Consider the following 23,405-nt stretch of genomic DNA (forward strand, 5'->3'; position numbering starts at 1 on the left):
TGACGTACAACCAGGACAGGCTGCACACTGCTCCTTGCTCTCAACAACTGAAGCAAAGAGGTGGGTCAGGGGGCCGTGAGAGACCCTGCCCACGTCTGGACATACCCACGGCTTATGGTTTGGGTGCTCCCCCCAAATTCATGTCAGTGGTGTCTGGAGGAGTGTTCTTTGGAGGTGACTAGGACTGGACGAGGCCACGGGGGTGGGCTCTGGGATGGACTGGACGAGGCCACGGGGTGGGCTCTGGGATGGCTGTGGTGGCTTCGTAAGAACAGGAGGAGAGGCCTGACCTAGCATGCTCACTGTCTCAGCCCGTCATGTGGAGAGCCACGTCACCCCTAGGAAGGCCGCCCTGACCCGGTGGACCAGACACCAGAGCCAGGACTTCCCAGCCTCCTGACCTGTGAGCCAAATGAACTGCTGTTTTCTATGAATTACAAAATGGGCAGACAGCCATGTGCTACAGGCTGACCCGTGTGTGAGCAGAGGCCATCCAGGGCCACATGACCTCTCTCCAGGAGCTCCCGGAGCAGCCTGGTCACCTCCGCTGCCCTGTTGGCTGCTCTCCAGCTGGGCCCTGCCTCCTCCTGGCCCCTGCTCTCTGGGCTCCGTGGCCCTGCCTCCTCGCCCCCACTCTAGCTCCACATAGGTCTCTCCTCTTGTCCTCGGCTCTCAGAGCATGAGGTCAGCCTTGTTCCCAAGCCCAGGAGGACCCTGCCTGGCCGCCTAAGTTAGCGTCTCCCTCACCCAGGCAGCTGAGGGGCAGGGATGGAGAGGGCTGCTGAGCAGGGGCCAGAGACTGTCCACACCGCGGGCACAGACATGAGGGCTGGCAGTTCCCGTTTGGTTTCCGACTCCCCAAAATGGACGATGGGAGGCCCTGGGCCCGTGAGGTCAGCAGGACCGTCTGACCCACAGAACGTGCAGCGTTCCAGCTCACTAGCTTGTTTTTTGTTTTGTTTTAATCTGTGAGTTGTTGGGTCAATTCCAACACGATAAAGACTCGCGTTTGTTCATCTTGGCATCAAAACCAAGCGTTTCAACATCAGGACAAAATCAAAGCAGCCAGTTTTGAAGGAGCAAGGCTGGGGAGCACTGGGCAGAGGCACTGGGTGCAGAGTCCGCTCTAAACCCACACAGAACGGGCAGGATGGCTCGCCGTGTGGGCAGGACCAAGGGGCTGGCATCTCACCCGACCCAGCCACGGCACCCTGGCCAAGCAGCTCTCGCAGCTGCTGGGAGTGCCCCACAGTGGGCTGCAGGCACGGGGCTCGGTGGAGGCTCCAGCACCTTATTTTCGTGTGTCAGTCAGAAAAGAAAGTCCTCCTCACCCTGCAGTCCTCGCCCGAGCCGCAGGACCTACCCTGGGGCAGTGCTCAGCGCTCAGTGCTCTCTGCACATTGAGAAGGTGGAGCATCCACACTGCCCCGTGAACACCGTGAGCGCAGGGTCACTCATCCGAGGTCACAGACGCCATCTACCCCCAGTGGCCCCGAGGGCTGGTTTCCAGGACCACGTCTTTCCAGGTCAGGGGATGAGGGGAAACAGCGGCTATTGCTTCTGCTGTTTTGCTGTGTTTGTCAGATCACAAAACTACCTCTCTGTTCTTTACAGGGATGCCCCAAGGCCTTCCAGAGGGACCCCCAGGACCTCACTCACCTGGACTCCCAGAATGTTACACCTGGCTGCAGGTTGCTGCTTGCTGGTGGGCTAGGAGGATGGCGTGGATATGTCACGAAAGGTCTTTTATTCTCCCTCGTTCTGCAAGCACGGGCGTTTTTAGCAGTGATCTCATTTCTGTTTCTGGTGAAGTGTTGAGTGTTCTGTGTTGTGAGCAGATGGGACTCCAGCCCAACGCACATAAACAACAAGGACCATATACTCACCTCCCTGCAGAGACCGGAGGTTCAGAGCCCTCAGGAGAAGTTCGATCCAGCCGACCAGTAATGCAGTGGGACCTGAGAGCCCTAGAGCACCTCCTCCATCTGCATCAGCGGCGGCTGCTAGTAGTGCCCCAGGAGGTCTGCAAAGGGCACCCAGATGCAAGCCCATCTCCCGGGGTCCACTCCAAGCCCCTTCTGGCCCTTCCCTCCCCCAGGGTAATCCTCCAGGCTCCTCACCAGGCCAAAGGGGCCATGGAGACTGCAGTGGCCATCTCCGTGCACGGTCAGGAAGCCCCCTGCTGCAGGGGCCCTGGATGCAGAGATCTGAACAGGGTGGGGTGGGGCCTCAGGAAGAGGCACCGTCCTCAGGCTGCTCGGGGACCTTGCCGTGTGCCCCTCTGGGGGCCCTCAGCCTGCTCCCACCTGCCCACACTCCCCTTCAGACCAGCATGGCCGGGTCAGCATCTCGGCTGCTGGATTCCTTGCCATGTGGCCTGGAGACTGAGCCCTGAGGGCCAAAGTCCCTCTCCCAGGGCCAGGCATGGCTGTCCCCCAAGCCCTGGCCTGCTGCAGCCCCAATGCAGGACAGACAGAGACTCTTTGGTGGGTTTCGGGTCCACCTGCCCCGAGAGCAGGGAGCCCAGGGCCTCTGCATCCAGGAGCCCAGGAGCAGGCTCTGCACAGAGACCCCATCCCCAGACCCAGCGGCCGCCCCTCGCTTTCCCTGCTCGAACCGCAGCCTCCCCAGCAGGTTAGTGGGCGGCCAGGGAGGGACTCAGACACCTGGACGGGCATGAGCATCGAGCTGATGCCAGGGCAGCAGGAAGCCAGTGAAAGGCAGAGGGCATAGGCTGGCCAGTGGCCAGTGGGCGCTGTGGTGCTGGTCCTCATCATCCTCGTGGAGGTGCCGTCCAGGGGTGGGAAGGGGCTGCACTCTGTGCCAACCCTCTCCGGGGCTGAGCCTCTCTTCCCTGTGCCTGGAAGTGTGTTTGGAGCCACAGGAGTGCGGGCTGCAGGGGCTGAGGCTTTCCTGACCCCGGGTCCCAGGGTCCCTGTCTCTGGGCCCCTGGGCCTCTGCCCTCTTTGTGGGCTCTGATCAGTGACCTGACCTTGGAAGGCCCTGGGTCTTTGCCTGGTTTGCCCTTTATCTTGCTCTGACCACGATCATGGTCACGGTCAGTCTCCCTGTTTCCTCCTGGTGACAGGGTTAGGGTGTTCGGTTTAGGGTTAGGGTGTTAGGGTGCGACTGGGCGCTGTCCTGGGAGGGGCTGAAATGGTGGAGGCGGGGCCGGGTGGCAGGTCCCAGCCCCTCCCTCCGTAATGCCACTCCTTTCCCCTTCCATCCTTTACAGACTGGTGGGTTCTGCAGCCTGAACCCTCTCTGAGTGGGCTTCTGAGCCCCAGCTCCTGGCCACCACTCCGAGCCTCCTTCCCACAGACCTATGTCCAGAAAACTCTCAGCACAAAACGTGGCCAGAACTGACCACACACTGGGAGGCAGGACACATCCATTGTCTAGTCCAGAGAAATCCCACGATCCTGATGATGTTCCTGGGTTAGGGACAGGGTTGGGTCAGGGTCCTGGGGCTGCTGGACAAGAGTCAGATGCCCTGGGCCTTCAACGCCCTGTCACAGGGACTGAGGTCCACAGGCAAGCCACAGGACGCGAGCCAGCCTCCGGAGTCCTGATGCTGTCCTCTGCTGATTGTGATGTCAAACTTTATTCTTCTAAAAGCCTCCTGATTTCTTTATAGCCGAGGAGATGGACCTAATTCTCCCCATTCTAACTGGAGACTTTTTCTTGGAGGGGGCCACCGGGGACTGAACTTCCGAGGTACTGGAGATCAGGATTCCGCATGGGGGACAGTTCCATCCCTGACAGACTAGAATGGCTTCTACCAGTCCACCTGTGGTTTATGGGACAGCACTGAGCAGCAGGGAGGGAGGCCACCAGCTCTCCGTGACCTCACCTACCGCTCTCTGGCTGGACACCTCCAGGTGGCAGAACCCTGCAGCACGTAGGTCACACATCACCCGACTCATGCTGGCGGCCACCTCCTGCAAGTGCCCCGCACCTGATGAGGAGAGGAGTGCGGGGAGGCTGGCCAGGGCGGGTCTTCTGCACTCGAGGTTCCCGCTGGCCCCACCCTGGGTCTTTCCCCTAAGACCCTCCACTCCGCCGTCTCTCTTGCTGGGACTCCTGGTCTGTGGCTTGAGTCTCCTGCTGCTGGTCTCCTCTGTCTTGGCTTTGCTGTGTGGGACCCCGCGCTTCGTCCCCCACACGGCAGCTCCATCTTCACCTGAAGAGCCCTGGGGACCCTGGGCTGACTCTGCCTCCCTTGGAGTTCTCAGCGTGTCCTTGGGCGCGGGGGCTCCCCTCTCTGGGGACACGGGAGAGCTTGAGAAGGTCTTCTGCCCTCCTCTGGGTTCCTTTTCTGCTTGTCCTGGCCCGGCCTTCCTCAGGGCTGTCCATTCATGGGGGAGCAGCGAGGGCCTCTCCAGCCTTCCCGGTGAGGCCAGGCTGGGCGCTGGAGCCACCAGGGAGGGCAGGGGCCTGCTCTGTGGCCGCGGTCCCCTGGCGCCTCCCGCAGACCAGACCAACCGCCAGCCCTGCACATCAGCATCGAGATTCTGTCACCTGCAGTCCCAGCCCCTCTGGGGCAGCCTGCCTCGCCGCTCCACTCCTGCAGGGGCCACTTGACTGCCCCCCAGGTGCCCTGAGTAGTGGCCCTGTGCTCGCCTCTCACGTCCTGTCTGGAATCTTTCCAGTCTCCTCACACCTCATGGCCACCGTCAGTGCAGGAGGCTGCCCTGGCTTCCTGCCACCGTCCACCAGCCACAGGTGCCCAAAATAGCAGAAATGCCAAGGTCCAGGGCCCGCAGGGCAGCTGACCTGAGGACTGCGTGGGAGGATCCGATCCTGCCTCCCCAGCTCTGGTGTGGCTCCTCTGCCGGTGTCCCCACAGGGCCTCCTCTCCAGTCCCCTTCTGCCTTTCTCTCAGAAGTGTGGCTGTCACTGGGCTTTAGAGTGAGGTGCGCTCTTCCTGAGCTTCTTGACTGAGTGACATCTGCAGAGACTCTGCAGATAAGGTCCCTGTGCAGGGCCAAGTTCCAGCACGAAGCCACCAAGGGTTAGGGACACTGACACACAGGCATGCCCATGGGGCCGTGGTGTCCTGCAAAGTAGTTTAATGAACAGAGTGCCCCGCCCTGCCCCCTCCACTCCTGATTCCTGGAGGCCCTGGGGGCCGACCCGACCTGTCACGGTTCCTGGCCAATGTCCCCCAGCAGCACCCCCCCAGCCCCCCTTTTCTTCTGGGGTCTCCTCATTGCTCCCTTTCTTGGGTCCTGTGTCCTGAATCGGCCAGTCGAGGACACCTGCCTCGGACCCATCTGCGCAGTCTCGGAGGGAGCAGGCAGAGGCCACCCCCAAGTCCAGCCAGGCCAGGAAGAGGAGTCCCCCAGTGAGCGTGGAGCCACCTGTCAGTCAGCAGCAGTGTGTGCAGAGACAGGAGCTGGGTCCTCGTCCCAGGGAGGCCAGGGCCCAGGGTGCAGGGCACCAGGAGCGGGCAGCATGGAAATCTGGGGCAGGGGACCTCCCCTGTGGCTTCATTCTGGTCAAGGACACGGGCAGTCTTCCTGCTGGCTGTGGTCAGGGGTCTGTCTGCCTCCTGGGTCCTGAGATCTGTGCGTTGGTGCACCAGGGGCTAGCCCTCAGTTCCACGGGATTGTCCACGGCGGTGTGTGCGCCATGCCTTCACTTGCCCAGCTGTGGCTCCTGCACCGCAGATGGCCAGGGTGTGTGGGCAGTGAAATGGTGCCTCATGCACAGAGGGCCCTGGGCTCTGTACATAGCCAGACTCATCTTACCCCCCGCTCAGGGCCTGTGTGGCAGCCAGAAGTGAGGGTGAAACTCAGCAGGGTCCAGGGTGCATGGGGCCTGGGCAGGACCATGTCCTGCTCTTTCTTTCTGACCAGAGGCTGTTCAGGTCCCCCCCTTGCCAATGGCCCTGACTGCAGAGAACACAATGCCCTCATTTGGGTCTGTGGCTTGGAGGCAGCTGAGCAGCCAGAGCCCCCAGGTCCAAGCTCGGCCTCCACGCATAGCTGCTGTGGGCACGTTCACGCTGTGGTGACGAGTGGAGTGTCCACCGGCGCCATCTCTACCACGGACACATCCTCTCTTGAGACCACAGAGGAGAGGGGGGACTAAATGCAGACTGCATGTGGCGTGGACAGTGTGGGATAGTGGGGGCTCTTCCTAGGCCTCCCTTTCCAGAGCCAACATCGTGGCTCTGCCCATTCATTTAGAGATGGCCCTGTCCTCCGGGAGGCTACCTATCCACTCTGGGTGCTCAAGGCTGCTCAACCAAATCGCAACCTGCCTCTTAGGGTCAAGCACGTCCTGCAGAGGGCCTGGCAGCTCCAGGCACACACTGATCTTTCTCTGGCCACGCCCTGTGAACACGCTGGGCCTCCCTGGGCTCGTCAGCCTCGCGAGGCTCCTGTCCCCCACGGAGTGGGCATGCAGGCAGCAAGGCCCTGGATGTCTCCCTGCCTGTGCAGTGGCTTTTAAAAGCAAAGAGCTGAACTTCTGCATTTGGTCTTGTTGGCTTTGGCCAGCGCTCCTGCCTGAGGCAGTGTCTGGGCCTTGATCCTACAGGGGACGTCCGCCAGTGTGGTCCTGCACCTGAATGGAATCCAAGCCCAAGTTCCTCCTGCTCTGGGCCAGGGCTCCTTTGGTAGTCTGTTTGCAATGCTAGTGTGACTGGGCCCAGGGTGGGGGTCTGCCAGTGTCCACTGTCCCCACAGGTCCCCACTCAGCATGCTGGCCTGGTTCTGCCTGGTGCCCCACCAGCTCTTTGCTCTGAGGGCTTCCTCTGGACTCTCCCTGAAGCCAGGTATGAGGTGGGGTGTTTGGGGCAGGCTTTCCGTAGAGAGCTCCCGTGGCTTGGGCACCTCCCGTTCCAGGGACTCAGGCCACAGCGGAGCCATGTCCTGGGCATGTTTGCCCTGTGGCCTGTTCCAGGTCTGTCCTCAAGCCATGGCTGACAGGCTGCTAACTGCCCTGGAGAGCAGCCGCAGGGCTTCAAAGCAAGGGTCATCATGGAGCAGTGACCTCCGGGACACACATCTGCTGGGGCCCGAGCCACCAGCACACACGGGAGGGGAGCTGCACCCCGGGAGCCGACAGCGGGGCACAGCACACTCGGACGTACACGGAGCCCTGGGAGCGTGCACACACCCCCAACAGAGCGCCTGTCCTTCAGGGTCCTCATCTAGGATGTGGATGGGTGGGAAGAGGACAGGAATCCAGTAATCACGGTTGTGCCTCTCCATGTGACCCTGCACAGCTCCAGGGACTCCCAGAGTTTGAGCTAGGGCCTTGGGAGAGACCCTGGGAGGCCTGGGGACAGCGAGGCCCTCCTGTGCTAGCTGGGTGTGCAGCAGCGGGCAGGGTGCAGCCTGCAGGCTCAGAGAGGCCGCCTCTGGGAGGCTGTGAACAGGGACAGTCTGAGGGGCTGCCCAGGAGTGGACTCCTGTCTGGCTGGGAATGGGGGCCGGGGAGGTGGAGGGTGCCCCAGACTGGGGATGCCCTCTCAGGTCTCTTCTCGGACTCTGAGGCCCAGTGGACTTCACTCCTGACCCTCCCAGGTGGCCCAGGGTGTCCACTCACCCCCATGGGTGTCCCCTGACCAGCCCTGGTGTAGGTGGCTCCTAGGGCCAGGCCTCATGTGAGACGTGGTCACTCAGCAGGCAGGCCAGGCAGGGCTCAGGCTGGGGCAGTGTGAGCTCTGGAGTGGGGAAGCCACAGTGGGAGTCCCACCCTCCCATCTCTACGTTCTGTCCTACGTGACCAGAGGCCTGTCTGGGGTCACTAGGGGAGAGGCCTTTCAGGCTTCATGGCCACCCAACACTGGGATCCTCCTGAGGCTCCGTAAGACCGCAGGGCTAGATTCCCTCTTGGTCTCCCTAGAGCCCCTCCAAGGGTTTAGGTGTGTGCACCGGGTGTGCATGTGTCTGTATGTGAGCTGGTTGCATGCTCACGTGTGTTCATGCTTGTGCTGTGGAGTGAGTGGACATGATATGAGCATATGTGCACAAGCCTCCTGCTGCATGTGCATGTGCACATGGTGCACACGTATGTATAAGGTGTGTACATGCACAGGTGTGTGCATGCTTGTGCTGTGGAGTGAGTGGACATATGAGCATATGTGCACAAGCCCCCTGCTGCATGTGCATGTGCACACTGTGCACACATATGTATGAGGTGTGTGCACGCACAGGTGTGTGAGGCATGTAAAACACATGTGTGTGCATGGGTATGAGAGGCCTGTGTGTACATGGGTATGTGCATACATGTGTGTGTGCATGCATGGGTCTGTGAGGCGTGTACACACATATGTACATGGGTATGTGAGGTGTGTGCGCACGTTTGTGAATGCATGGGTGTGCACCCAGAAGGTCTATGCTGTTGGTCACAGTGCAGGGGACACAGGGGCTCAGGCTGCAGGCACCAGCCCCCGACAGGTGCCCAGGACCCCTCTCCAAGGAAGCTGTGCTGTCCCATGGTCAATATTAGGAGCAAGTCAAGTGACAGAAGTTGTTCTCAGGTTCTGGGGCTCCTGCCCTCTGGCAGATCTGGGAGCAGGGGTGGGTGGGGCTGCAGGCCACTATGGTCCCGCCAGAGACCCTCACTCCCGAGGTTGCTATCTGGGAGTTACCTGGGGTCTGTGTGTCCTCTGGTCTGTGGGCAGTCCTGCCCAGCAGACCCTGGCACTAGGTGTCATCCAGAAGACACAGTTCTGATGGCTCAGGATGGTGACCAGGGGATGTGTAATTCCAGAGTTGGAAGCCCCCACCCTGGGGGCCAGCTGCACTCCCCACTGCTGCCCACAGGTATGGACAGAGTCACATGGCCAGCAGGCAGGGTGTGGGACTCCTTGTCCCTCTCATAGAGAGGCCCACTGGACCAGACCCCAGCTAGATTCTCCTTCCTGGCTTCAGACGGTGACCTTGTGAGATGCCCGGCAGGCACCTTCCTGGCCTGCGCTGCAGATACGCCACTCCTAACAGCACCTGGTGCCTGTACAGCTCTGGAGAGCTGGGCAGTGCCCGCGGTCCTTGGGGTCGACAGAGGGTGGATGTGTTTAAAGACACCATGACCCACCCGGAGAAGGGGCAGAGTGGCTTGGGCTCCGTGTCTGGGGAGGGTGGACTTGGAGACGTGGGGAAGGCTGTGGGGGTAGGCACTGGCCGGTGCTGACCTCGGATAGTTGAAATGAAGAGCAGGAGTGGCCAGGGAGTGCTGGTGTCTTGCTGCTGAGGCTGCTGGGAGCACAGCCAGGATAGGGCCTGTGGCTGGGCTGGGGACCTCACCCCGGTGGTGGACGGAATCCTAACTATGCTGCAGAGGCCAGGTGTTGAAGGGGTTCACAGCCTCAGGGCCATGGGAGGTGGGAGCCTCGAATGCATGGGTGTGCACCCAGAAGGTCTATGCTGTTGGTCACAGTGCAGGGGACACAGGGGCTCAGGCTGCAAGGGGGGACAGGGACGGCCCCTCCCTGCCCTCTCCTTCTCTGTTTCCCGGTCACCATGAGGTGCATCTGGGCTGCATCACCCGGCTCCCGCCCTGGTGTCCTGCCTTATCACAGGCCTAAAGCAATGGAGCTGGCCGACCGTGGCCTGAAACTCTGGAACCGTGAGCCAAAATGAGTTTCCTTCTTATCAGCTGATTTCAGGTACTTTGTCACAGAGGTGGAAAGTGGTTAACCACTGCTGCCCAGGCCGGGGTCTGCTAACACTCACAACCACACTAGAGTTGGCAGCTTCTAGAAATTTCTATGGCTCCTACAGCATAGACTTCTCCCATCCTCTCTCATTCCCTTTAGGGTGAAGCAGCGGTCGTTTCTGTGACCGGCTTTCTCAGGCCGTCCCTTGAGCTGCAAGAAGAGAGGCAGAGACCAGGGCTGTGCGGCATCTTTATTGTTCCTGGCGGGGAGCAGTATACACAGCACAGTGCAGTCACTTAGGCTGTAAAAATATCTCAATAAATAAACAAATAAGCAACATATACACTGAAACGGGGAATATGAAAAATGGCTAGCTGAGCAAGTCACGGAGCAGGGCAGAGATGTGAGAAGGGCTCCGGGCTTCCTGAAGTTCGCGCAGAGGCGGGGGTTGGAGGCAACTTGAGGTTCCTTTTCTGAGAGCCTTGGTCCAGTTTAAACAGATGGTACGAGAAAGCATTTCTGTTTTATTAAAAAAATATACATTAAAAAAGGCACTTAGAGAGAAATACAAATCAAAATCCAGGTACTCATAAGCTCATTCCTGAATCTAGAGATTTCCAGAAAAAATAAGTCCACCCCCCAAAACAAAACCCAGAAGAAAGCTCCAGATGGTGACGAGATGACAAGTCAGAGGTCACGGCAGGAGGGCGGGGTGGCCTCCCATGCGGGGGTCTCTGGGAGGAGGGGCTCCGGCCTTGCCCCTGCTGCTGTCCCCCTCTGCACACCGCTGGAGCGCAGGGGCCGCCATGGTGCTGTCCAGGTTTCAGAAGCCGCAGGTGTGGACCCTCCAGTTCCACTGGGCCTCAGACACGCAGGTGGTCTGGAAGACAGAGAGGGGATGAGCTGCTGGGGCCCTGCTCAGCGTCCTGCGTCCTGGGGAGCAGCACAGCCTCACATCAGGGAGCCCACGGAGACCTGGCTGTCCTGCCTCAGGCCTCCTCTGGATGAAACTTAACAGGTGGCCCCTGCCAACACCCTGCTGCCCCCACGGTCCAGGCCATGCCAGAGCTCCCAGACCCCCTAAAGACTGACCCCCACCCGACTCCTGGGGCTCTGCAGCCCTCTGGCTCCACAAGCCTCCCTCAGCTGGCTGCATGTGGGAAAGGGCTACTCTGGGTGGACCCACTGGGCAGCCTGGAGGCAGCGGCTGGCACTTCCTGTAGTGATGGGCGTCCAGGGCTGGGGTCAGGGGATGAGGACACAGAGAAACGGGACAGCGCTAGCTGTACTGTCGAAATGATCCCACATGCAGGAGAAGGGGTGGGGACAGGACAGGAGAGGTGGATGCGTCTCACAACTGCCCTGACGGCACCATCACGTACACCTGCCACAGACACAACCAGGAGGTCACGTCGGCGCTGTCCAAGAGCTTATCATGTGCCTGGTGTGTGTGTGTGAGGGTGGGGAGCTCTAGGCAGTTTCATCACATGTGCGGATTCTTGTACCCCGACTGTCACCAGCACACCCGACTCTTCCATCACCACAAAGTCCCCTCGTGCCACAACTGGTCTTTAAACATGCACAGGGCCAGTCGCAGTGGGCAGGGCCTGACTTGCTTCATGCCCGTGGGTCCCTGAGCGTCCTGTTGAGGACCCCTCTGGGGAGCTGCAGGAGCCTCTCTCCCCAGCTGCATGGGCAGCAGGTGGGAAACCAGCCAGGGACAAGGCCATGTCACATGCTCCACACCCACCATTCACACATGTGCACACACAGACACAACACCTGTGCTCCACAGCGAAGGTCTGCTTTGAGTGTGCTTGTGACGGAATTGCTGGCAGCTGGAAGTTTGCTGGGGCCCCTTTGGCTGTGGCTCTCAACATCTCCCCCTCTCTGTTTAAACAACAAGCATGTGGCTTAGGGACCGTGCCTGTTAGGCAGTCCAATTCAACATATGGTCCTTACCCGTCATCGGATGAACTGACCTCTAGGCGTCAGCCTCCTGTCTTAGGTTGGTACCACTGCAATTGGATCATTCCAGCTGCCAGCAGGAATGGTGGGCCCCAAGGAGAGGGGACCCAGGCAGAGGGACGACCCGGAATCCAGGACCCTGAGGCCTTTACCTGCACCCGCCCCCTGCTCACTGAAGATGTGCTGGCAAGATGACGGACTGCACAGACTTCAGCGGGTGAGCTGCTGTAGGCCCACAGTCGAGCCACAGTGTGAGGAGCACAGGGGGCAGGAGGGGCGCCCCAACACAGCTGTGCGGGGACCCGTGAGCGTGCTGGGAATGTGCTCCAGGTGAAGGCTGAAGCCACGGCGCACGAGCCCAGCCCACCCAGCACCCGCCCCAGGCTGTGGCTGTGGCCAAGGTCATGTCTGACTGCCACGTGTTGCTGAGTGTCAGCACACACCCTTCCAGGTCACTGTACCCTGATCCAGAGTTATGGCCTTGTCCTCCAGGGTACCTGAGCTCTGCTGGGGACTTTCACAGGCTCCCAGGTGCCGTTTCCCTACTGAATCAAGACAGAGGTCTGACAAGGCTGAGAGGTTTTCCCTAAAACTCATGTGCATAGACACACACTCGCACACACACTTGCACACACATGCACATGCAAACACACATGCACATACGCACACTTAGTGCACACATGTGTGCACACACGTGTGCATGTGCACACACACACACACACACACACTTCTTTTTTTCAAGTTCAGAGCACTCCAAATATTTGAGCCTTTTTAAGTGGTCCTGGGCAGAGAGTCAAAGGCTGCTCTCTTTTGGAGAATGTGGTTGTAATTAGATAATTAATAAGGGGGGGGGGGTTGGAGAGAACTAAATGGAAGCCTTCCTCAGTGGGAGGAAATAATTACATCAGCTTTTGATATATGAGCCGAGCCAGCTCTCCAAGGGGAAATACAGTATCATCCATGAAAAGCCAGAAATGACAGGGGCTGTCTCCAACCAGTGGTGGGTTTGCTTCATGCGCCCGCGGGGCCCAGGCTCAGGCAGGTTCATTAGTCTTCCTGACCGAGAGCCTGGCCCCCTCGATGTCACCCTGACCCCGGCCACGTCTCCCGACATGGACGGCATTCTCTGCAACAAATGTGAAACATCTGGGCTCAAGTCTGCCTCCTGCACCGAAACGCCACCTGAGCCGAGGGCAGCATCCTGCACGCAGCTCGCTCCGCCTCTGCCTGCCTGGCCCGGGAGGGGTGGTGGAAGGAGCACAGAGCAGCAGCTGGACCGAGAGGGCACCTTCAATCCCCTGTCCCCCACCAGAGCACAGGCACAAAGAAGCTGCAAGGGTCTTGCTCAACTCTATATCCCAGGGAACAACCAAAGATGAGACGCCAATAAAGAGTCTCCAGAAAGTGGGACAGGGCTTAAGGAGGAGGAGCTTTGTCATGAAGCCCTCCATCCACCCCCCGCTGAGGCTTTACCCTGCCTGTCCTTCCCATCCGCTCACCCACCACCCATCCATCCTTCCACACATGCTGCCACAGGTCCATGCAGCCATCCCTCCCTCCCTCCCTCCCTCCCTCCCTCCTTCCCTCCCTCCATTCCTCCCTCCCTTTCTCCTTCCCTCCATCCCTCCCTCCAACCCTCTCTCCATCCCTCCCTCTATCCCTCCCTCCATCCTCCATCCCTCCCTCCATCCCTCCCTCCATCCTCCATCCCTCCCTCCATCCCTCTCCATCCCTCCTTCCCTCCCTCCATCCCTCCCTCCATCCCTCCCTCCATCCTCCATCCCTCCCTCCATCCTCCATCCCTCCCTCCATCCTCCATCCCTCCCTCCATCCCTCCCTCCATCCTCCATCCCTCCCTCCATCCCTCCCCATCCCTCCTTCCCTCCCTCCATCCCTCCCTCCATCCCTCCCTCTATCCCTCCCTCCATCCTCCATCCCTCCCTCCATCCTCCATCCCTCCCTCCATCCTCCATCCATCCCTCCTTCCCTCCCTCCATCCCTCCATCCCTCCATCCATCCCCCTCCATCCATCTGTGCATCCATCCATCCTTTGACACATGCAACCACATATCCCTCACTCCATCTTTCCCTCCCTCCCTCCATCTTTCCCTCCCTCCCTCCATCTTTCCCTCCCTCCCACCTTCCCTCCCTCCCATCCTCCATCCTCCATCCATCCTTCCATACATGCAAACTCATCCATGCACCCATCTATCATCCATCCATCTCTCCAACATACATTGTCCATCTATTTTGCACTGAATGTGAAAAAAAGTCAAAATGAATCAGAGAAGTCAAGCAGGTAGGGAAAGTGTCAACAGCTAGAGTGCAGAGCAGATGCTTGACTAAAGGAGGCACCAGCAGGACTCTGCAAAGGGAGAGAAGGGCAAAGCGTGCACGTGCACACACACAGAAACACACACACACACACACACACGAGCTGCAGCCTGAGGAAGGGCAGGAGGCGGGAGCTGACCACAGACTGTGGGGTGTGACTGTCACCTCAGTGCCCGCCCCACAGACACCCTGGATGCCACTCCACCTCTACCTGCTTCTCAACTCCTGGCAGGAGGAGGAGAGGCCTGGCCGTCTCGGGGCCTGGAGTTGCCCGGTTTCCTCCAACAGTGCTGCCCTGCCACTCTGCCTGGCCCTCCGTGGCCCCACTACCTGCAGCAGACGTCCCCTCCACTCCTGGGATCGCAGTCCTCTGGGGCCGGGCAGTGCCAGGCTGGAGGGACTCTGTGCAGACCGATGGAGAAGCTGAAGCCACGTGGCCTGCAGGGGTCTTGGTGGCCTTCCCCGTCTCGCCTGGCCTGCCTTCTTCCCTCTAGGGCATCCCATGAGCACTGTCCTCCAGGAGGCCTTCGGTGCCCTGCCCTTCCCCGGGGAAGGAGGACCAGCCCTCACACTGCAGTCTCCTCGGGGGACGTGAGGACGAGGTGCCGAGGCTGCTCCCACGGAGGAGGACCAAGTGGAAGCCAAGGGCCGACTCTCGGAAGAGACAGGCACAGAAAATGGAAGGTCTCCTGAGCACAGAAGCACCCCCCACAGACCAGCCTGGGAGCAAGCCTCGTGGTCAGACCCTCACGGGGTCTCCCAGCACTCAGTGCGGGCAGAGGCCACCAGGGCAGAGAGCACGGGGCGTCCCAGGTTCCAGAAAGAGTGCGTCTTCCTATTAAAGGGGAAGTTTTCTGGAAGGAAAACTGAGCCACATCACAAGGAAATTTCTGGATTCTTGGAATGAGGCAAACCTCCTACAGGACTTCAGAGAAAGAAGAGAGAGCATCCTGACTTGCGATGGCTTCCACAGGTGCCCCCATCCACCAAACAACGACCCCAGGATGTCCCTGGTGCTGATGGAAATGCGGGGCCACCCTGGCGTCCTCCTGTGCCAAGAGCAGGCACATGGGGGAACTCACCATGTGGAGGGGCACCGGGCACCCTGAGGAAACGCTGGTGGAAGATGCCCGTCAAAACAGGACGCGGCTGAGCCACTGCCAGGGCCACAGACACCCAACTACCTCCACAGCAAGACGGGCACGTGTCCAGCAGGGAAACCACAGACCACGTGAGAGCAGGAAGTGGGGAAGCAAGAAGCCCTGGGCACAGGCCCCGCCGGGCACATCATGGATCCCCATCCCCCAAGTTGGCCCAGGTCACACCATGGGGAAGGAAAACCAGCAAGACCTGAGCCAGCCAGTCCCACCTGTGCGCGGTTCTCTCAATTCCTGTGGTGTCCAGTCACCCAAACCCAGGGAGAGGCAGAAACCAGGAGCATCAACCGCCAGATAAACTGGCCAGCCAGGTGGCGGAGGGCGCACGTCCCACAAAGATCACGGCCCTGGGTGGCGACAAGGCATCAGACAGCACCTGCTGGGAACAACCCCCTTTCCCCTTCCCTACCATACAGACTCCCCCATGAAACACCAGCACAGCACCAACTGCTGCCAGGTGGCCCCAGGACAAAGGACAGGCATCGCCAGAGGGTCTAAACACCAGCGTCCTAAGAGACATCAGCAAATCAAGCCACCGTTTTAAAGAATCGATTCCAGGTGACCAAGAAATCTGAGCTACAGGAAGGCAGAGGTGAGCACCCTGGGATCTGCTGCCAGGAGGGCCAGGCACACCTGTTGGACCCCAAGAGCAGCCCCCAGTCTTGGTAAGACAGGAGCTGGTGCACAGGCCTGCAGGCTGGCCAGGGCCGAGGGAAAGTGCCTGGCTTCTCCAGGTCCAGCCTCCTCGTCTGAAACACGACTGGGGTAACGACAGCACCTTCTGCGGGGTGCAGTGAGGGCCAGTCGCTGTGTCCCGTGGAAACCTTGGATCCTGGCTGGCACCACCAGGGAGCTGGAGGGCAGGGTGCTTCTTCCCCAGCTGCTTCCTGTGGTCTCAGTCAGCGCCTGGCACAAGCAGGTGCTCAGCAAGTGCTGGGAGACGAACCACAGAGGAGAGGCCCGTCCACCTGGAGTGCAGCACCCTGGCTCCCGAGACCTCGCAGACCCAGCAGGGGACCGGGGGTCAGAGAGGATGACCCACAGCAGGGAGGGGGCCGGCTGTGCTGGTGCCCACAGGACACTGGAGGGCACAGGCAGGGCACCCCCTGCCTTCTGACCCCGGTGCTTGTGCTTGAAGAGGGGCAAGCAAAAGGTCTGTCAAAGAACCCAGCAGTCACCATGGGGGAGGCCACTGGGAGGGAGGGGCTGCTGGACCACCTGACCATGGGCTCCCAAGTAATGAGGTGCGGCTGACCAAGCCTGGGCAGTGGAGGGCTGTAGGGACCTCCCGGGCTCTGTCAGTCCAGCCCCTCCCGCTAGCCACCCCAAAGGGGGACACAGGCTGCAAGAGTAGCCTGTAAGGCTGGGCCAGTAGGACGCCTACTCCCAGCTGGTGGACAGAGCACTGGCCCCCACCTGTGCAGAGAGGAAGGAGGAAGAGCACCAGTGGGGACCCCCCAGGAACCCAGGAGCCCTCCCCAGCCACCACCTGCAGAGAGCTGTGTCTCAGCACACCCAGGCCTGGGCTATCTGCATCATTCAGAACAGACTCTGAGTCACATGCTCTGCCAGGTCCTGCCGTGGGGAAGGTGTGACCAGCAGCAGCAGGACCAGGGAGCCCATCAGCACGGCCCTTCCCTGCCCTTGCCTGACCTGGGCCAGCACCTGCACGCATCCAGGCCCCAGCTCCCCTCGAGGCCTCCTAGGCAGAAGGCGCTGGCGGAGATGCCAGTTACCAGCCACACCCTGCAGCCTCAGCCCTGCTCAGAGAAGGAAACGGGCTGGGAGGTCCCATGTCACACGCTGCTTACAGCCAAGGCAGGAGCAAGAATGTGGGCCTGGTGCTGCTCCCTGGGTGACCTTGGCCTCACCGTGGGCCCTGATGCTGAGGCCTTGACAGTCCAGGCAAGGAGCCTTGGGACCCTTTGGGACAGCCTCAGGGGGCAGGAGGGCCTGGGGGCAGGCCCACACATAATGGACCTTGCTGACCACACCCCACTGACCACCCACCTGAACAGGCAGGCGTCAGGGGCCAGCGACTGCGCCAGTGTCAGAGCAGCAGGTTCCCTAACCCTCGCTGGTCCCCAGCCACTGGTGCAGAGAGGCCTGGGGAGCGTCATTCCCACTTGGCTGAGGGCTTCAGAGACTCCCCTGGGCGAGTGCGAGCCAGCTGTGGGCAGCCACGCCTGCTGCCAGCTAGAGCCGGCCCTCCCCAGCCCAGAGCCGCTCCCCACGCAGCCTTTGGACAAACGCCTTGTGCAGAAAGGAGGAAACGAAGTTCTCACTGTCAGAGGAGACCATGGAGCCTCCTGGCCAGCTCTGCCCAGCGCAGGCTGCAGGGAGCGCCGGGGCCTGGGTGGGCAGGGTCGCTCACTCAGCAGCCTGGGAGGCCTCAGTGGGTGCGGGGGCCCTGGCAAGTGAGGAGCCAGAGGTCCAGCCCCCCGTGGGGTGCTGGGATGGGTCCACTCCTGGATAAAGCTGAGGTTCCCTCCAGTCCCACCAACCTGCCCGGGGACAGTAGGCCAGGCAGTCACATGGCAAGCAGAGCTAGGGACCCCGACCCCATGAGGAGGACTACACACTGCGCATAATCGGCTTCTGAAGCTGGGGACTTGGGGAGCAGGGATGTATGGGGCACCCCACTGCAGGTGGGCCTCTGCTGTGGACCCCTTACCTTCCCCAGGAGGAGGGTGAGATGTGACCGTTACCAGGGGATGATGGCAGGGCCAGGAGGAAGGGACAAAGGCAGACTGTTCTCTCCCAGCCAAACAGATCAAGGCGCAACGGGACTTCTCAGATTAATTTGTTTTTATATCATTTCTTTGGAAGGCTGTGCCTGGGCCCCTGACCCCTCGCCTGGGGGTCCCTACCCTTTAAAGGGCTGTTGAAGCACTCTATCAACCTGCTGCTCTGCAGGACCCTCTGGGGTCCCTTTGCAGGCTCTTGGGCCCTTTTTTCAAAGAGCCAAATGGGAGCCACAGCCATGTGCTTCTTGTTAGGCCAGCGAGTGTGAGGAGTCCACACGCTGGCCACGGCGCCCTGCACACAGGGCCAGACTGAAGACCTGGGAGCTGCCCTCTGTGCCTATGGGGAGGTGTGGGCCCCCTTCCCCTTGGAGAGTCAGGCCGGACCAGGAATAACTGGGTGGGTGAGAGTTCACCTCCCCCTGCACCCATAAAGCTCCCAGGGCACCAGCAGACTCCCAGCACCTCTCAGCCATGCGGAAGCCCTATTGGTATCCACAGCACTCGACACAGGAGCCCAAACCAGGGCTCACCTGGTCCCTGTCTTCAAAAGGAAAGTGCAGACCTGGAGAGCCAGGTGCTCGAGAGAGCCTGCAGGAGGCTGGAGACAGGCGCCCCGGGGACAGTCACATGCAGACACAACTGCAGCCGGGCCCTGTCCTCAACCAGCCCCGCTCACATGGGGACAGACAGCACCACAGACCAAGGGAAACCGTAGTCAGTGTCCAGTGGAGGTCTAGTAAGGGTGCCGCAGCGCCACAGGCTCTCGCCGCGACACACACGTGCATGTCACAACATAAGTGATAGCAGCAGGGCTGGCGAGGTCTGGGACAGGTGTGGAAAGGCCCATGACAAGAGTCCAGGGAAGGTGGCAGTTGGTTTCTGGGGTTTGGGGAGCTCTTCAACAAATCAAGGATCAAGCATCAAGACTGTGGACACCCAGGGGGCGCACAGGCAGAGAGGGGAGGCTGGGCAGGCCACAGGGATCGGAGGATGCAGGGTTAGGGAGAGGTCAGTCTGGAAAGGGGCCAGAGATGGGCACGCCGTGTGAAGTGTGGCCAGGTCTGCAGCCCAGGGAAAACCTGGGTCAGGAGGGAAAGACCCAGGGCTGGGTCCCTCAGTGGCCCAGGAGGTGGAGAGCTGGTCAGCTAGATGCCGTGTGGTGAGAGGTGGGGCTGGGCCAGCCTCCCAGGAGGCACTCTTGCATGCCTGTGCCCTCCAGAGCAGGCAGGTTTCACACTGGCCATGTCTCCTCTGCAACCTATCCTTGTCTGCAATGTGGCCAGTACCACCTGCCCTGCAGCAGGGTCACCTGACACATGGCAGTGCTCACTTCCTGTTGAGAAGACTTCCAAGTGCCCGTGAGCCTCAGAGCCATCAACAACAGGCGAGGCCACGGGCCCCAGGGACTGACGGCCACTCCATGTCCCACATGCTACCTTCACTGGAATTTTCTGTGACCCTTCACTGCAGTCAAACAACTTAAGCAACCTAAAGGTAGACATCCACCTAGAGTGTCCCTAGAGACGCAGCCACCCGACAGTGAACATGTTACACACAGAGTGTGCATGTCGCTGCTCTGGGACCAGGAAACAGGGACAGAGAGTTGGTCTCTCCAAGAGCAGATAGGCAGGGGCTCAGGTGTGTCTGGTGTCCCTGTGCATTTGGCATCTGTATATTCAAAACCCCCAGCTGCCCCTGGGTGACCACAGGGTGTGTGCACACACTGCACAAACAGTCGTCATATTTTTTTGTTTGTTTGTTTCAGGAATAATTATAAAGGAAAGGTCTGTATATGTTCAGGACAGATAAAAGTTTTTTTCAAATGTTTTCAATCCTAGGTTGGTAGAATTCACAGCTGTGGAACACACACTGTACACACATGTGTATGTGTATGCATGTGTGTAGGCCCTGTATGCACAAACGCACCGCATTCGCAGGCCATATGTAGACAGAGCGTGTGTGCGTGTGCCCATACACACAGCATCTCTCCTCCTTTGTCTGTTACTGAATCCTGACCTCCTGAACTCGAGGTTGGGGTGGGGACTTCACACTCTGTGTGTGTGAAGCCCACCGTCCGGAAGCCGGTGTGAGTGCAGGAACCTGAGTCAGTCCAGGCAGACCGGGCTGCTCATCTCCACAGGCCACCACAGTGTCTCTGCTGGATCCAGGACTCCAGGGAGGGCCACCAGCCTGAGAGCCAGGAGACGGAGACTTTGCACGACAGAGCTGGCGGCAGCCCCGGGAGGCGGGAGGTGAGAGGTGCCCGGGGAGAACACTGGACGCCCACAAGAGCATCTGGACCACCTGAAGACCCTCCAGTTTCTCCCCTCTGGAGAGCAGCCCAGGAAGCCCGGGTGGGACGTGTGAGAGCATCTTCCATGGACTGTGACAGTATCCTGGGGTTGGGGGGTCAGAAGTGACTAGGTTCATATGAAGGATGGCAGAGTGAAGATCTAGGATGTAAAACAAGCCTTGAACTAGCAAGCTAACGCTGCAGATATCTGTAACATTTCCACAGATCCAAGGCTGTTACTCCTTCTGTGGGAATCGTTCCTCCCTTAGCTGCCCATTTTTAATGCACTTAGTTGAGAGTTGTCCTCTGCCTTAACACCCAACGGTGACTCAGTTTGTCAAGACAGACCCATGGATATGCAAAACGGCTTCATCGTCCACGTCTGTAAGTGAATGCAGGCATCTACTTTAGACCCCTGATCCAGAAACCACCTTCCCCTCTCGGTCCTCTTTAATCAAGCTTGGTCAATAAATAGATGCAATGCAGATGTTTGGTGTAGCTTTAAAGAATCCAGGTTGGATTCACTTTAAAACAAAACTCTACCCTGCAATCAAATAAAAAGGATGAAAGTCAGTAGAGAGAAGAAAATCCAACAAAACCCTAGTGGAGGAGGACTCTGAAAATAAGCAAATGGAGCCTGAACCGAAGGTAAAGATCCAAATCACAGTTAGGGAAAGTGCAAAATGGTCTGAACCTTTCAACTTTCTAGTGCAAGTCACTTTAAGGAAATCTGATATTCAGAGACTTACGTTTAACAAACAAACAATGGAAGTTATGACTACACCTTGAAAAAGTCTTAGAATTTGTAAAAGCTTTAGTGAAAAGTGCCTTTGGAAACTGAGCTCCTTTAATGTCAATATTAAGTGACTTGTTTCAAACAACTTTCCCCAGAAAATACTCATTTCACAAAGCAAAGTCCACCTGCACAAGCTTTCCAGGACCCCACAAAACACAGTACAGAACCCTCTAGTCAGGGCAGGGCAGGCTCCACTGCAACAACAAGCTGAGTCTCAGCGGCTTGATTCCACCGTCATCTACCACTGGCTCCTTCAGGTTGTCAGGGGCTCTGGTCCTCATGTCATAAAGGGACTCAGGCTCCCAATCTCCGTGGTCTTATGGTGGCACTATTCAGAACCCCTTGTCTTTCCAGGCACCAAGGATGATAGAAGAGAGACCAAAATGGTGCACAGTGGTTCTTCCATAGGTAACTGGGAAGGACTGATGTCACTTCCTCTCAAAGTCCGTTGGCTGCAACTAGCCACCAGGTCCTGCCTAACCACAGTGGTTCCCAGGAGTTAGAAGAAGAGACTCAACTTAGGGGTGTACCATGGAGTCTGCCCAAGTGCCAAAGCAAGAGTTTTAAACAAAGGATTGTCTAAAACAAACAAAAAAAGTAATTTATAGATGGAATTTGAGAAACTGTCTGGTGATTTAATTACAATGATCTCTGCCAAATGCCAAGATTCCATTCCAGAAAATTAATGTAGCAGAATCATGGCTGGGGAAGTCCGAGCATTAGGGAGAGAGGTGTGGATATCAGGATATGAGTGAGCCTGTGAAAGAACTTAACTTACCAAAAATATTTGTTAAAATCACAATAAGGGCAAAACAGACAATAAGGTGACATTTAGACATCTTAAATAGATAACAATGGTGTGGTACTCATTAAATCACGACTGTGCTTTATTGAGATGAGATAGTGGTGTGGAAGAGGGAGTGTGGGCTCTACCTGGGGAGAGGGATGGGCCACCTCGTGCTCAGAACAGCTGGTGCTAGTGTTATTCACTTGAAGGGTTCCTGGGCACCAAGGCTTGGGGGGCTCATGGTGCTGGAGGGAGCCGCAGGGTCCAGGTGATGGGCTCAGGCTCTGGTGCAGATGCCCCTTCTGCACCCACAACACAACTCCAAGACACACCAACGGGGAGGCCGTCACTGCTGTCCTCAGGGCCTCTCTGCCTGAGTTATCACAAGGCGTTCAAGCATGTTCTTACTATAATGCTGGCCTCCCTGGGCCGCCCCACTGGACAGAGGCCGCACTCTCATCTCCGCTCTCCTTGAAGTGAATTTCTGCCACACCAAGATGGTGGCTTGGAGTCTCCCAGGCACCCACCATCCCTGAGTTTCCAGAAGGCTGCCCAGAAGTACCCGCTCAGATTTTGGGTAAGGTGAGCTCATAATCAGGATAGGGACTATCACTTAGGTGTGCGCTCATCTTTAAAACATTGCAACCACTAACATCTTTGAGATGAATTTGAATTCTCCCTCAAGCTTTGTACCATGGATTAGAAACCCATAAATGAAACTTTTTGTTTTTGAAGGTGCAGACAGAAAGAAGGATGGAAGACCAAAGGATGCCTACCCCTCTCTGTCGTCATCTTTATTAACCCAAAAAAGATCACATATTACCCACCACCAGTGACTACACTCTAACCAGTGTTCCTTTCACCCTGGGTGCTAGCTAACTGAGATAAGGTCCAGGTTCATGTAAACACAGAGCCTCTCACACCCAAGGACGTTACTATGGAAACCAGGTAGTGCACCCACCCAGTTATCTTTTTTTCCCACTTTTTAAAATTAAACTATGTATTTATTCTAATTTGTTATACATGATGGCAGAATGCAATCCATTTCATATTACACAAATAGAGCACAATTTTTCAAGCCACTGTTTGTACACAAAGTATTTTCACACCATTCGTGTCTTCATACATGAACTTAGGGTAATGATGTCTAACTCATTCCACCATCATTCCTATCCCCCTGCCCCCCCTTTCCCCTCCCTCCCCTTTGTCCTATCTAAAGTTCCTCCATTCCTCCCATGCGCCCCCCAATCACCATTATGAGTCAGCATCCTCATATCAAAGAAAACATTCAGCCTTTGGTTTTGGGGATTGGCTTGCTTCACTTAGCATGAGATTCTCCAGCTCCATCCATTTACCTGCAAATGCCATGATTTTATTCTCTTTTATTGCTGAGTAACATTCCATTGTGTATATACACCACAGTTTCCCGATCCATTCACCTACTGAAGGGCGTCTAGGTTGGCTCCACAGTTTAGCTATTGTGAGTTGTGCTGCTATAAACATCAATATGGCTGTGTTCCTGTAGTATTCTGTCTTTAAGCCCTTTGGGTGGAAACTGAGGAGTGGGATAGCTGGGTCAAATGGTGGTTCCATTCAAGTTTCATAGATGAAACTTTTTAATGAACCAAAATGATGTGGGAAAAAATTGCTTTTCCCCAAAATCGTCCACTTTGAGTCTCAGTGTTTTCACTGCTGCGTGGAAGGCAG

The 23,405-nt window shown here is 58.1% G+C and overlaps 1 protein-coding gene across 1 annotated transcript in view; it reads right to left on the bottom strand.

Annotated features, from left to right (window-relative positions):
- Positions 1-9,852: 9,852 nt before the first annotated feature.
- Twist2 (twist family bHLH transcription factor 2) overlaps positions 9,853-23,405 on the bottom strand; it is a 40,753-nt gene continuing 27,200 nt past the window's right edge. Inside the window, exon 2 of the mRNA XM_046457006.2 lies at positions 9,853-10,496. The gene's annotated coding sequence lies outside the window, so the exon portion shown is untranslated. The remainder of the gene's footprint in view (positions 10,497-23,405) is intronic.

Source organism: Marmota monax, unplaced genomic scaffold (assembly GCF_021218885.2).
Source record: "Marmota monax isolate L192 unplaced genomic scaffold, Marmota_monax_Labrador192_F-V1.1 WCK01_AAM20220418_F8-fsc00230, whole genome shotgun sequence".
Classification (NCBI taxonomy): Eukaryota; Metazoa; Chordata; class Mammalia; order Rodentia; family Sciuridae; genus Marmota; species Marmota monax.